Source organism: Phodopus roborovskii, unplaced genomic scaffold (assembly GCF_943737965.1).
Source record: "Phodopus roborovskii unplaced genomic scaffold, PHOROB, whole genome shotgun sequence".
In the NCBI taxonomy this organism is placed as follows: Eukaryota; Metazoa; Chordata; class Mammalia; order Rodentia; family Cricetidae; genus Phodopus; species Phodopus roborovskii.
Genome location: NW_026126540.1, coordinates 14133074 through 14144119, shown reverse-complemented (window position 1 = coordinate 14144119; position 11046 = coordinate 14133074).

The window sequence follows — 11046 nt, the reverse complement described above, 5'->3', positions numbered from 1 at the left end:
GAGAATTTGTGTTCTTCCAAGAAGCAAATATGTAATTTATAAACCTCTTTCCTATCCACAAATATCACAAATGTTTTTCATGCAAAAAGTCTTCTAATTCCCATGATGTCCTTTTGTAAGAGTCAATTACTGGCAGCATGATGAGAAACCTGTACTCTGCTCTTGGCAGAAAACCTTGGCATTGGCAACTGCGGAAAGCAGATGCTGTCTGCACAGCTATCCAAAAGGAGTAAGGAACACTCCAAGGTCAGAACTAGCAGGAAAACACCCCATGAGGAAATGGACAGAAAATGAGGGATAGACCAGAAGGCTGGGAACCAGTGTCTTGGCGGTTACACTAACCTCAATGCAGCAGTGTGTGTGCCAGAGGAAAAAAGCAACAAATTTCCAGTACCTTCCATAATGAGATCTGCATTGAAGATTGTAAAATCTTATTCAATCACTTTGTAATTAAGTTAAGGTCCTCACACTGCAGTCCAGCCTGTGAAATGTTACAGGTCTTCTTCCTACTTTTCATTAAGAGTACATCATTTTTACATGACTATTCAACCCAACTCTAATCTGAAAATCAAATGGTTAACCATGACACTAAAGCAACAGTAAAAATCCACCCAATATCAAAGGGAAGGAGGTCAAAGTGACACCTATGGTGCTAGAAAAGAGATCTCTGAGAGTGACAGCGTAGCTTATTTCATAGCTTATTTCATCTCCACCGAAGACTGAACTTGTAAATGCCACATAAATGTTCTCATCATCCTTTCTTGTTCCTAGTCTTAGGTTAATCTTCTGAAAAGCAGAATGACATAAAGGTTACCCAGAACCACAACTAAAACCTATCAATTGACCAATTTTCTCTAATTACGATCAATTCTGCAGGAAAATGAGAAGCTGTAATGGTTTATGAAATTAATAAATAAATGCTTCTGACCCCCATTGTGTGTCATTAGACAGTGACTTCAGCTCTTTCCAGTCATATTTATGCTGATATCAGATCAGTTAGGAAACACTCAGATTAAGAGCTAGGAGTATATCTCAGTGGCTGAACATTTGCTGACCTTATGCCAGACCCTGGTCTCAATCCCTAGCACCAAACCAAACGAAGAAATCCCCAGGCCAATTCCCAGGTTTTAGACCTGCATTAGCTTCTATCAGTGACCAATATACCTGAGAGCTACCATTCAAGAAAAGATGATTTATTTTGACTTGCAGTTTCAGAGAGTTCAGCCCAGTGTTGGTCCTCTACACTTGGATAGATCATCATGGCAGAAGGAACTTATGATAGAGGAGAGCTGTTGACTTCATGGTCAAGCAGGAGTATTGTAATGAGCCTATGGAAAGCATTTCATATTCAAATCATAGCAAAACTTCATTTTTGTGCTTGGCTATGGAGAGAGCATCCTACAAGGAGACGAAGGGAACACATCAACTAAGCAGAAGAGACATGGTTTTTATTTCCTGCTAATAAAGTTTGGGCAGACAAGTTTCTTGAAACAGAGTGAAGAGTTCCAGGAGGCAGCTGTTATCATTGGCTTCCAGTCGACAAGAGAGTGTAGTTTTCACAGCTGGACCAAATGTTCTTAAGTTTGGAGGTGGCTTCCCAGAACATAAGCCTGGAAGAAATAGGAAGATGACGTTATTGCATCATTCATTTCTGCAAATGAAAGGAATGTCTTTGTCTCCAGAATCAGACTGCAGGTTAGGAAAATTATAAGTTCATATTGCTCATATATATACAGTGAACTAAAAGTACTCATAATAATAGAATTTATATCATAGAGATAGAAAGATATAACTTCTCACCTCACTCTCCTCCCCTCCCACTCTGTGTGTGTGTGTGTGTGTGTGTGTGTGTGTATGTATATCTGTGTGTGTGTGTATGTGTATCTGTGTGTGTGTGTGTGTGTGCGTGTGTGTATGTATTTTTCCTGGATCCCAAGGTACTAAAATCGTAGGTTTGCATCTATCTAGTCAACCACTTCTTTTCAACTTCTTGAAGTGTTTTTACTGTGGTTCACCATGGCTCATCTGGGTCACTTGAAATGGTGTCCTCATTAGCTCTACGCCTGTCCCCTTGGTTCTTAGATCACATTCTCCCCACATAAAGGCCACTAATGAAGGATTAGCCAGTTAGTTCTTGGTCACAACACCCTTTTAAAAGAGAAGCCATACACAACTCCACTTGGCTCACTTTGAGTGTGAACATCCCCTAAGCATGGTTCTGTAAAAGGTTGGTGAAATCTCCAGGAAGGAGGCCTTGTGAGAGGTCTTTGGGTCGCTGCAGGTGTGCCCTTAAAGGGGATTCTGGAATGTCTGTGTCCTTCTCCAAGGTCATGTAAAAATTGGTCTCCCTGCTCCACTTCAAAGGGCAGTGGCCTCCCTTCCCCAATGTAGACAGTATTCCCTCCATGATGCTATTTCCATTCACTGGATTACCTCAACCTAAATTCAGGTATAAGTCCCAGGGCAGCACCTGTGTTTGTGATAAGGACAGCTGTTTTTCTAAGGATCTTCAACTACCCTCCACTACAGCCAAGGAAATCACTCTAGGCCTGGAAATACCATTGCTGACTCTCAGGCATTGCTGACATTCCATCCAGGAGAAGGTGCAGCTGATGAGAATTCCTCCGTGACTCAAGGTCCAAAGCAAAATCAAGAATGAAAAAAAAAAAAAAATGTTTTTAGACAAGCTAGAGGATAATTGCATATTTCTGAGCTAACATTTTAAAGTTCAGATTTTCTTGTTTACAAAGTAAAAACAATGTGCATTTTCAAAAAGGTGCTAAAATCTACTGAGATACTAGTTTGAAATATGTAGACTATGAAGGAAATAAGTGTCAATGGAAAAAAATCTGTAGAATCTAGAGATTAAAAATTAGCTAATAAATAAAATACTTAAGTGCCTGCCAAAGCTATGTCCATGCTCAGCATCTTAACAAGCAAGAGCAGGATGCAGGACGCCAGACATTTTTTAACCTGAAGAGATCGGCTGGGAGAAAGTGAAGGCTCCTTGGAGGACTGGGGGTGGTAGGAGGTGCCTGCCAGTCCCGGGAAACTCTGTGACAGTATTTCTCAAAGGTAACATTGAGGCCCGATTAGCCAAGCCTGTGCATCGGCATTTCTAATGCATTATCCTGTTTAATCCTCACAGCATCTCTATGAACTACATAGTGCTGATTCATTCCCACCTTACACGCGAAAAGCATAGGGCTTAGAAGTCTGGCGATTTGTCCAGGGATGCAAGTGACCTGGCTGGCACTCAAACCCAGAGCCTGCAGACAGGGTCCGATGCTTGCCACTGTGCTCTCCTGTTCCTTGGCCAATAATGAAAACAATTAAAAAAGTGAACAACTAAAATGCTGCCTTTCTGACCAGTACCTAAGGGAACAGAAGAACTGCTGGCTTCCCAGTCACCCTTGGAGGACTAGAACACAGGCGCATGCTCACTGACTCTAGGAGAAAATCGGCTTTCTTTTCTGGGTGTCTTGTAAAATGTGACAATAGCATTAAGGAAGCATTATTGAGTTTGGACAGTCTTATAAAGACAGCTATTAATGTTTTCTCTCATTTGTGGTTCCTAGATTTTGTTTAGTCACAGAAAACCATGAATATGTCTATAAAATGACATTAGACATGAATAAAGGGGAAAATGAGGGGGAATAAGGGAGGAAAATGAAAGAGGGGATGGAGAAAAGGAATCAGGGAAATGATACCATACAAAGCATATCTGTAAAAAAATTTAAATGGATAAATAAAAGAAAAAAGGTGAAAATGTGACAATAAGAGCATACACAAATCTTAGGAAAATGGAGGGAATATGCAGACAGGAAATAAACCAGCAGCAAAAGCCACTGGCCCTGGCCCCCTACACTAACCTCACCATTTCCAGAAATCCGAAGGGGGCTGCCTGCAGGCTCTCTCAGCCTGGGCTCCTGCCTATTTGTTCGAGATTGTGGAAATCTTCCTCTTCCAGCAGGCTGCTAGGAGTGTTAAGACAGAAAATCCTTACACATAGAAAATATTTGGTAAATTTGTGCTTTGGTTTTTATTACAAAAACCCACCTGTCAACCACAGACACTAGCTGTTAGTGTTCTGAATAAGAAAGAGATAGTTTACTAGGAAGACAACAAAATAAAAACATGCCTCAAATAAACAGATCACACCAAAATTAATATCACACCAAGTGAAATAATCTTTCAAATATATAAAATAAAATAGCTTATATAAAACTCTCACCAACTAAACTATAAACACAAATTTGGTGATATAAGGAAACACACAGAAGTTAAATAACAAGTGTAGAGTTCAAATAAGATGAGATATAACAGTAAGCTATGTTGGTCCCAAGCAAAACAGTAAACATAAAATGAATTTATGTGTGATTAGAGAGAAAAGCAATTGTCAACTGAGTATTACCAGCCTATCATGAAAAATTAAAATCTAAGCCAAGAATTCTAAAAATGCATATATTTTTAGCATTTATGTGTATATGTTGCATGCAAATGTGTGTAGAAGTATAATGTTATCATTGGTTAATTGATTAATTGCTCTTCCATGAATTTTTTGAGTCAGGCTCTCTCCCTAAGTATGAAGCTCATTGACTTGTCTGTACTGGCTAGCCCATGAGCTTCAGGGACTGCTGTGTTCACCCCTCCCTCTGACCTCTAAGCATCAGGTTACAGATTTATGCTCCCATGGCTACATTTCTGTGTTCTGAGTATCCAAACTCTGTAATCTCTGCAGCCTTATTTGGCAAGGATGATATTAACAGATGTGCCCAAGACTGTCTCAGATTCAGGGACCATCACTTAACAGCTCCTGCAGTGTTCAGCAAAGCTAGTAGCACGCAGAGAATTCTAATACAAACAACTTTGCAGGCCAGATTTGATTTTATCACAGGTCCATGAAACCAGAAAAAGCATTTTTCACATATAATTGATTCTTGACTGCCTTAACAAAATAAAATGAAAAAAAAAAAATGGACAGCAGCATCTCTTAATGCCGAGTGACAGGTTGGGGACTGAGGATCTTTGATGTGATTTATGTTATCAAAAATGGAGTCCCAAGATCAAACCACTTTATGATGAAACAGACAGGCTTCGGACGAGGTGCACATGCTCTAAAGGGACAGAACTTTGTTTAGTGGGTTCCTTTGCACTGAGGAGCTGAACAAGCCTCCCAAGAACAAACTTAGCAGAGTCTGCTCTCTCAAACATTTCATGTGCTTGCCCACAAACTTGATAGTCTCAAACCTACGGAATGAATCTCTGTCCTTTTGTGTCTGGCTCCATTGCCCTTGTCTCGGTGCTTTCTCTGGGAGACTTACTCGTTTTACTGTGTCCTGCAGCTGGTTTACATCGTGCCTGTGCTGAACTTTTTATCTAAATTGAGGTGCAGGTGCGTGTTATGATGTTTATTTTTCTAGTTGGGAATGCATGCCTTTTGTCAGCTATGGAGATGCAGAGACAGTGCTCCTCTGGCACTGGCCACCTCGCCCTCTTTCTAGTCTGTCTTTGTAGATCTCCAAGCAGATATATGCAGGTCTTTCCCAGGCTTCCTTCTGTTAAAGCTTATCTTTGGGCATTCTTTGCGAATAGTTCATTGTTCTAATCGTCAGCTGTTCTCTAAGTCCTGTGCTCATAATTCCACTTACAAAACTGTAATTTTAAGAATTAAGTTTTGAAAACCAGAATTCCATTTTGTCTTTTTCTCCCATGGTGTAGTCCATATTAACTTTCTTCAATAAACTTCTTCCTATCCGTATCACTCCCGACATTATAAATTGGATCAAATGATTAGGGTAATTTTTCTACTTCTTTTGTCTATAAATTTTAGTTCATGGCAAATGAGAGTTCTTTACATTTGTATTTAACTTATGTTAAAGAGTCTTATTTTTCAATAGTTTTCACCCTGACAGCTACTGAAGGTGACCCTCCTAAAATTTGGGGTGTCATTTTTTCTCACCCCAGGGATACCTTGAGTGCCAGCTTTTATGTTAATGTCTTATCGACTGATTTTATGCTTGCCACATACTACAAATTTGAACTCCCACCCAAAATAGCATATCGGCATAGGGTTATATTGATTTGAGATATTTCCCCTCTGGCAACATACAGAAAAATGAGCTTCCTTGTCAAGCACTGGGCCAAAGGGCAGATAGTTAATGCCCACCTGTCATGGAAACTTCAAATTTCTATGGTCCAGGCTTTATTGAAAGTTTTTTCTTTTCATAAAGGATCTTTGCTTTGTAAAGTTCATGTGCAGATATTGAAATTCAAGCCCAGGGGCTATTTCCACATCATCCTTCAATCTCTGCCCAGGGCAGCAGCAGTGTCTATTCTATGCTTATTGACCTAGCTCTACTCCATTTTTGAAAAAGTAAAATGTTACTGTGGTATATAGACCCTTCTGTCTTTGCTATGTTCTCAGTGTTAACTTCTAATGCCAGCATTCACTTTATCAAGCAGTTCCAACACAGTGGGAGGGTTTGGCACTTGTTTGGCACATCATTTAATGAAGCTGAAACTCTGTGGGTGATTTCTTCTACTTATGTGGATTTAAAATTCCATGTGCATTTTAAAAACTCCCCAGTTATACTCTGAAAACAGCGGCTCTCAACTAGGTGGTACCTTTGCCTTCTAGAGGGCATATATATATATATATATATATATATATATATATATATATATATATATGGTCATGTCCGGGGGTATTTTTGGTTGTCATAACAGGAGAGACCACTGCTGGTTCATTGTGAGTAGAAGCCAAAGAGCTGCTAAACAACCTATAAAGACTTACAGTAGACATTTCTCAGTCATCAAATGCCAACAGAAAGAGCCTGATGGCCTTTGTGTATTTTATACCACTCTTCTATCTTCTAGACCCCAACTTGAATGCGTATTTACATGTGTTAAACAAAATACTGGTTTAGATTTTTTGTTTACCAGCTCATTTTTCATTCATCTAAACCGTCCTGCAAACACCATTAGAAACTGACTGCTCAATTCAGAAAGGTGGTGGCCACTCCTAAAATCTTGATAGCCCCACCCAGATTTACTGAATGTGAACTTATTCTGTATTCATTTCTCCTCCTCCAAACTTGCCTACCTACCTTATTCTCTCAAAGGCTTCTTGCTTGCTGTCTTCCAGCCTTGCCTGACCTGGGTTCATTTTCTGTGTCACCTGAATGACTTTCTCACTGGCAACCTAACAAATATTCAATTTCCTCAGCAGGGTATTCATGACCTTGACCCTTTGAGCTCTTTAACCCACAAGCATTTCACATATTCCTGTACCCAGGGCCACATTTGCTTAGAATGACCTAATCATTTCTGAGACTCTTTCCTTTCTATTGTGTTCATTTTGCCATTAGTGTTATTATAGCTTAAGTATTTCACTGCTATCCTTAGCTGGAAATCAGGTATGTCAAGTCTTTTCTTTTTAAAATGAGATTGAAAAATTAGTAAGTATAAATCAATCACTGTTCACAAAAGACAATTGATAAACAGGATTATAGAACTCTTGTGTTCTAACGGTTACTTTTTGTAAAATGACTTTTTGTCAACTTGTCTTTTGAGAAAGAGAAGTACTCTCTCACTTCTGTTAGGGCAGAGGTGTGGGCTTTATAAGAAAGAATCTAATCTTTTGAAAACGTACTTCGTCCAACCAAATAAAACTGTACTGAGGCCATGAATTGTATTCTACTATGCCTATCACAAAGTGAGCTCAAGCTGTCTTTGATGCTGTATCCTGCTAACATCAGGAATCTGCATGAAGAACCCCCATCTCCTTAAGATCTGTGTTTGTCTCTAGAAGAGTTATATGTATATTGACCTTCCAATTTTCTCCCACCCTCAATAAAAAAAAAAAGGCTCTAAAATTTAAGCCAACTGAGTATATTTTGAGTTGTTCAATATATATTGTGGTCTCGTTGTCATATTTAAGGTTGCTACCGCTCTGATTCAGATAACAAGAACATCACTCCAAAAATATTTCCATCAAAAAAATCAGCTGATTTCTAGCATTCCTCTCAGTAGACAGCTGATTTTCTGAATTTAAATCTGGCCTTGGTTTTTGCCTACCTCTTGCTTTAAAGCACACTTACTAACCAGTCAACCAGGGCTGCATTGTCCATTATGTCTACTTGCAAACTAGCAAATTCATCTTTTAACATAACAACACAAAGTAAAATGAAGTGGAATGCTGTGATTTTAAGGGGGCTTTGGACTCTTTTGTTCTGTGAACTTTGCCAGCTTTCACACCATAGAAACTCCACAACCCTTTGTTCAAAGTCCCGTCAAATGTAAAGAATGGCTTTACATTGTGATTTCCTTCTCAGAGGAATCCAAAGGCATCAAGAAAAATGCTCATCAAGGCTTGGAATAGACCGAAGTATTTATTTTACATGTGACCTCATTTTGTGCAAATCAGCATCACAGCAGATGGGTTGGGCTTTCGTATGAAAGTCTATGCTCTCTTTGTCTCCATGAATCAAGAAGCTCAGACACATGCCTAACACTTACCCTACTAAATATCAGGAAAGAACACTGGAGATCACCACCTTGCTTACCTGACTAGAGCCACGCATGCATGAGATACCACGAAATGCATCTGTGGTTCCTGAAGGTGTCAATTAGTCAGTTTTGCACATGGCTGTGGTTACTGTAGATTATCTCATTGCAGGCACAAATACAGATTCTTTCAAGCCATAGAGGCAAGGTGGAGAAAACTCAAAGTGGACTAAGGAAAAGTGCAGGCCTACTTTTCATGAATATAAGTGACAAAGCCAAACAGACTCAGATCTGAGTTCACATCAGCTCAGCTAGCTCCTAAAACTTGATCCTGAGTAAATCCCCCACTCGTTTTTGTTTGTGGGTAGGGTTAAAGTGAAGCACAGAGTTGGATGTGATAGACATGTTAGCTGAATGAATCTACTCATTCTATGTTATATTTTTGCAACACTAATATATGTACTCTATTAGTAAATACAGTTTTTTAAGAATAAATGTTAAAAAGAAGACAGTATCTTTAAAGACATGGTACCATGTTGCTTTCATTACAGGAAGAATCTGACACAGGTTAACTATTATTATTAGAGGGGTATCTGCCCTGTTTTTGCATGCTACAACTCTCCATAGCTCATATGAGATCATCCTCAGAGTACAAATGAAAAAAAAAAAAATTACAGCATATGAGGACTAGTAACCTAACCAAATTTCCAATGTGTAAGCTTTGCTATTAAGTTTTCCACTGTGTACCACTTTGCTCCTCACATTCATTTAATGACATCCAAAGTCTATGTAAAGGACCATTAGAGATTTGCAAGTACAAATAGGAAAAAGCCAGACATAGTGGCATACACATGTTAATCCCAACACTCAGGAGGCTAAGGTAGGAGGATCCTAGAGACTGATCAGGACCAGCACACACCACATACCGAGGTCCTTTCTCATTAACACACCACACACACACACACACACACACACACACACACGGTATCTGTGGAAATAACGAAGCCAAGACTGTCATTTTCCTTGGTGATAGAAGCAAATCTGTGTATCTGCTTGAGAGCACCAACCTAGAAGAAGCACTGCCCACAAACGAAATAAGGAAAGTAGAAGAATGAGAATGGCAGAACGTCAGAGGACATACCTCTGTGACCCTGCAGAGAAGAGAGTAGCACTAGAGAAAAAGAGAGGGAAGCACTAGAATTTGTACAAAGATGAAGCGTCCGGACAATAAAGAGAAATTACTTCAATAAGCAGGAATTACACTGAGGAGGCTTCTAGAAAAAAAAAAAAAAAAACCAAAAAGATGAAATAAAGGTAGCAATTTTACAATGTACTTAGACACAAAATATAAGGGTTTCTGGCAACAGGAAAGCTGCAAGGGCAGGGTGCAGTTCACAGAGGACAGCTCTTGAACTTGACTGTCCTCCCATTAGTCTTCTTCTCCACAAACACCATCCATTTCATTCAGAGCCGAACAATCTTGCCAAGTATGCTCTTTAAATATTGATTTTTTCCCCCCTTTTAGAACATTTCCTTGATTTGAAAGTTCACTACCAAGCCTGGCAGCGACCCAAATTCCTTCTTCCTGTAGTTGTTGTGGTGATTTATAGGGAGATCTTCCTCCCAAAGACCAAGGAGAAGAAGACCAGATGGTAGAATGGTGCAAATCTCACCACTGCTGATAAGAAAGTGCCTGCCACAAGGCACAGGGAGAACAGTCCTGAGCATGTGGTTTGACCCAAGAGATCCTCATTGTGTACACAAAAGTGTCTGGACATTTGTGTTTCACCTCCTCTTAGGGACCTTTGAAGACGGCAGAGAGAAAGCTAAGGGAATGATGCATGAAATTGGTCTTCATGATGTGCACACAGTTGAGGAAAAACGCTCCTAACTTATTATTCCACAGATGCACTACCATTAGCTTGAAGAAATTAAACTGCCAAAGAGGAAGGCCCTAGCTGCCTGCTGCCTACTTCCTCGGGGGACCAAAAGCAACCCTGGCACTCAATGAACAAACACTGTTTATACGAATGAGTAAATGAAGCACTAGAGAAATCACATTAGCAAATGAAGTACATTCTTTCACTGTCACCGCCTCAGAGGCCCCTGGCTCAGAAGCCCTGAGAAGTTTGAGGAATGAGTTGCAACTCATGGTTTCCAGTGCCTCAGTCCAAGTTCACAGCTCCAGGCAGAAGCTAGTCAATATGCTGGGTTGTGATCGACCATGAAGAGAAATCAATTTGTTATTCGAAAAATAAGAAAAATGATCTAGCTCATTTGGGTGTGTATGTGAATGTATGTGCATGCATGTGTGTATGTGCATGTGTGTCTGTATGTGTCTCTGTGTGTGTGCATGCATGTGTCTGCGTCTATGAGTGTCGGTATGTATGTCTGTGTGTGACTGTGTGTGGGCGTGTGTGTGTGTGCCCGCACGCGTATGTGGCTGAGTCTATGTGTGTCTGTGTATGTCTGTGTCTGTGTGTGTGTGTGTGTGTGTGTGTGTGTGTGTGTATTCAGAGCATGCATGCGTGTTTGTGC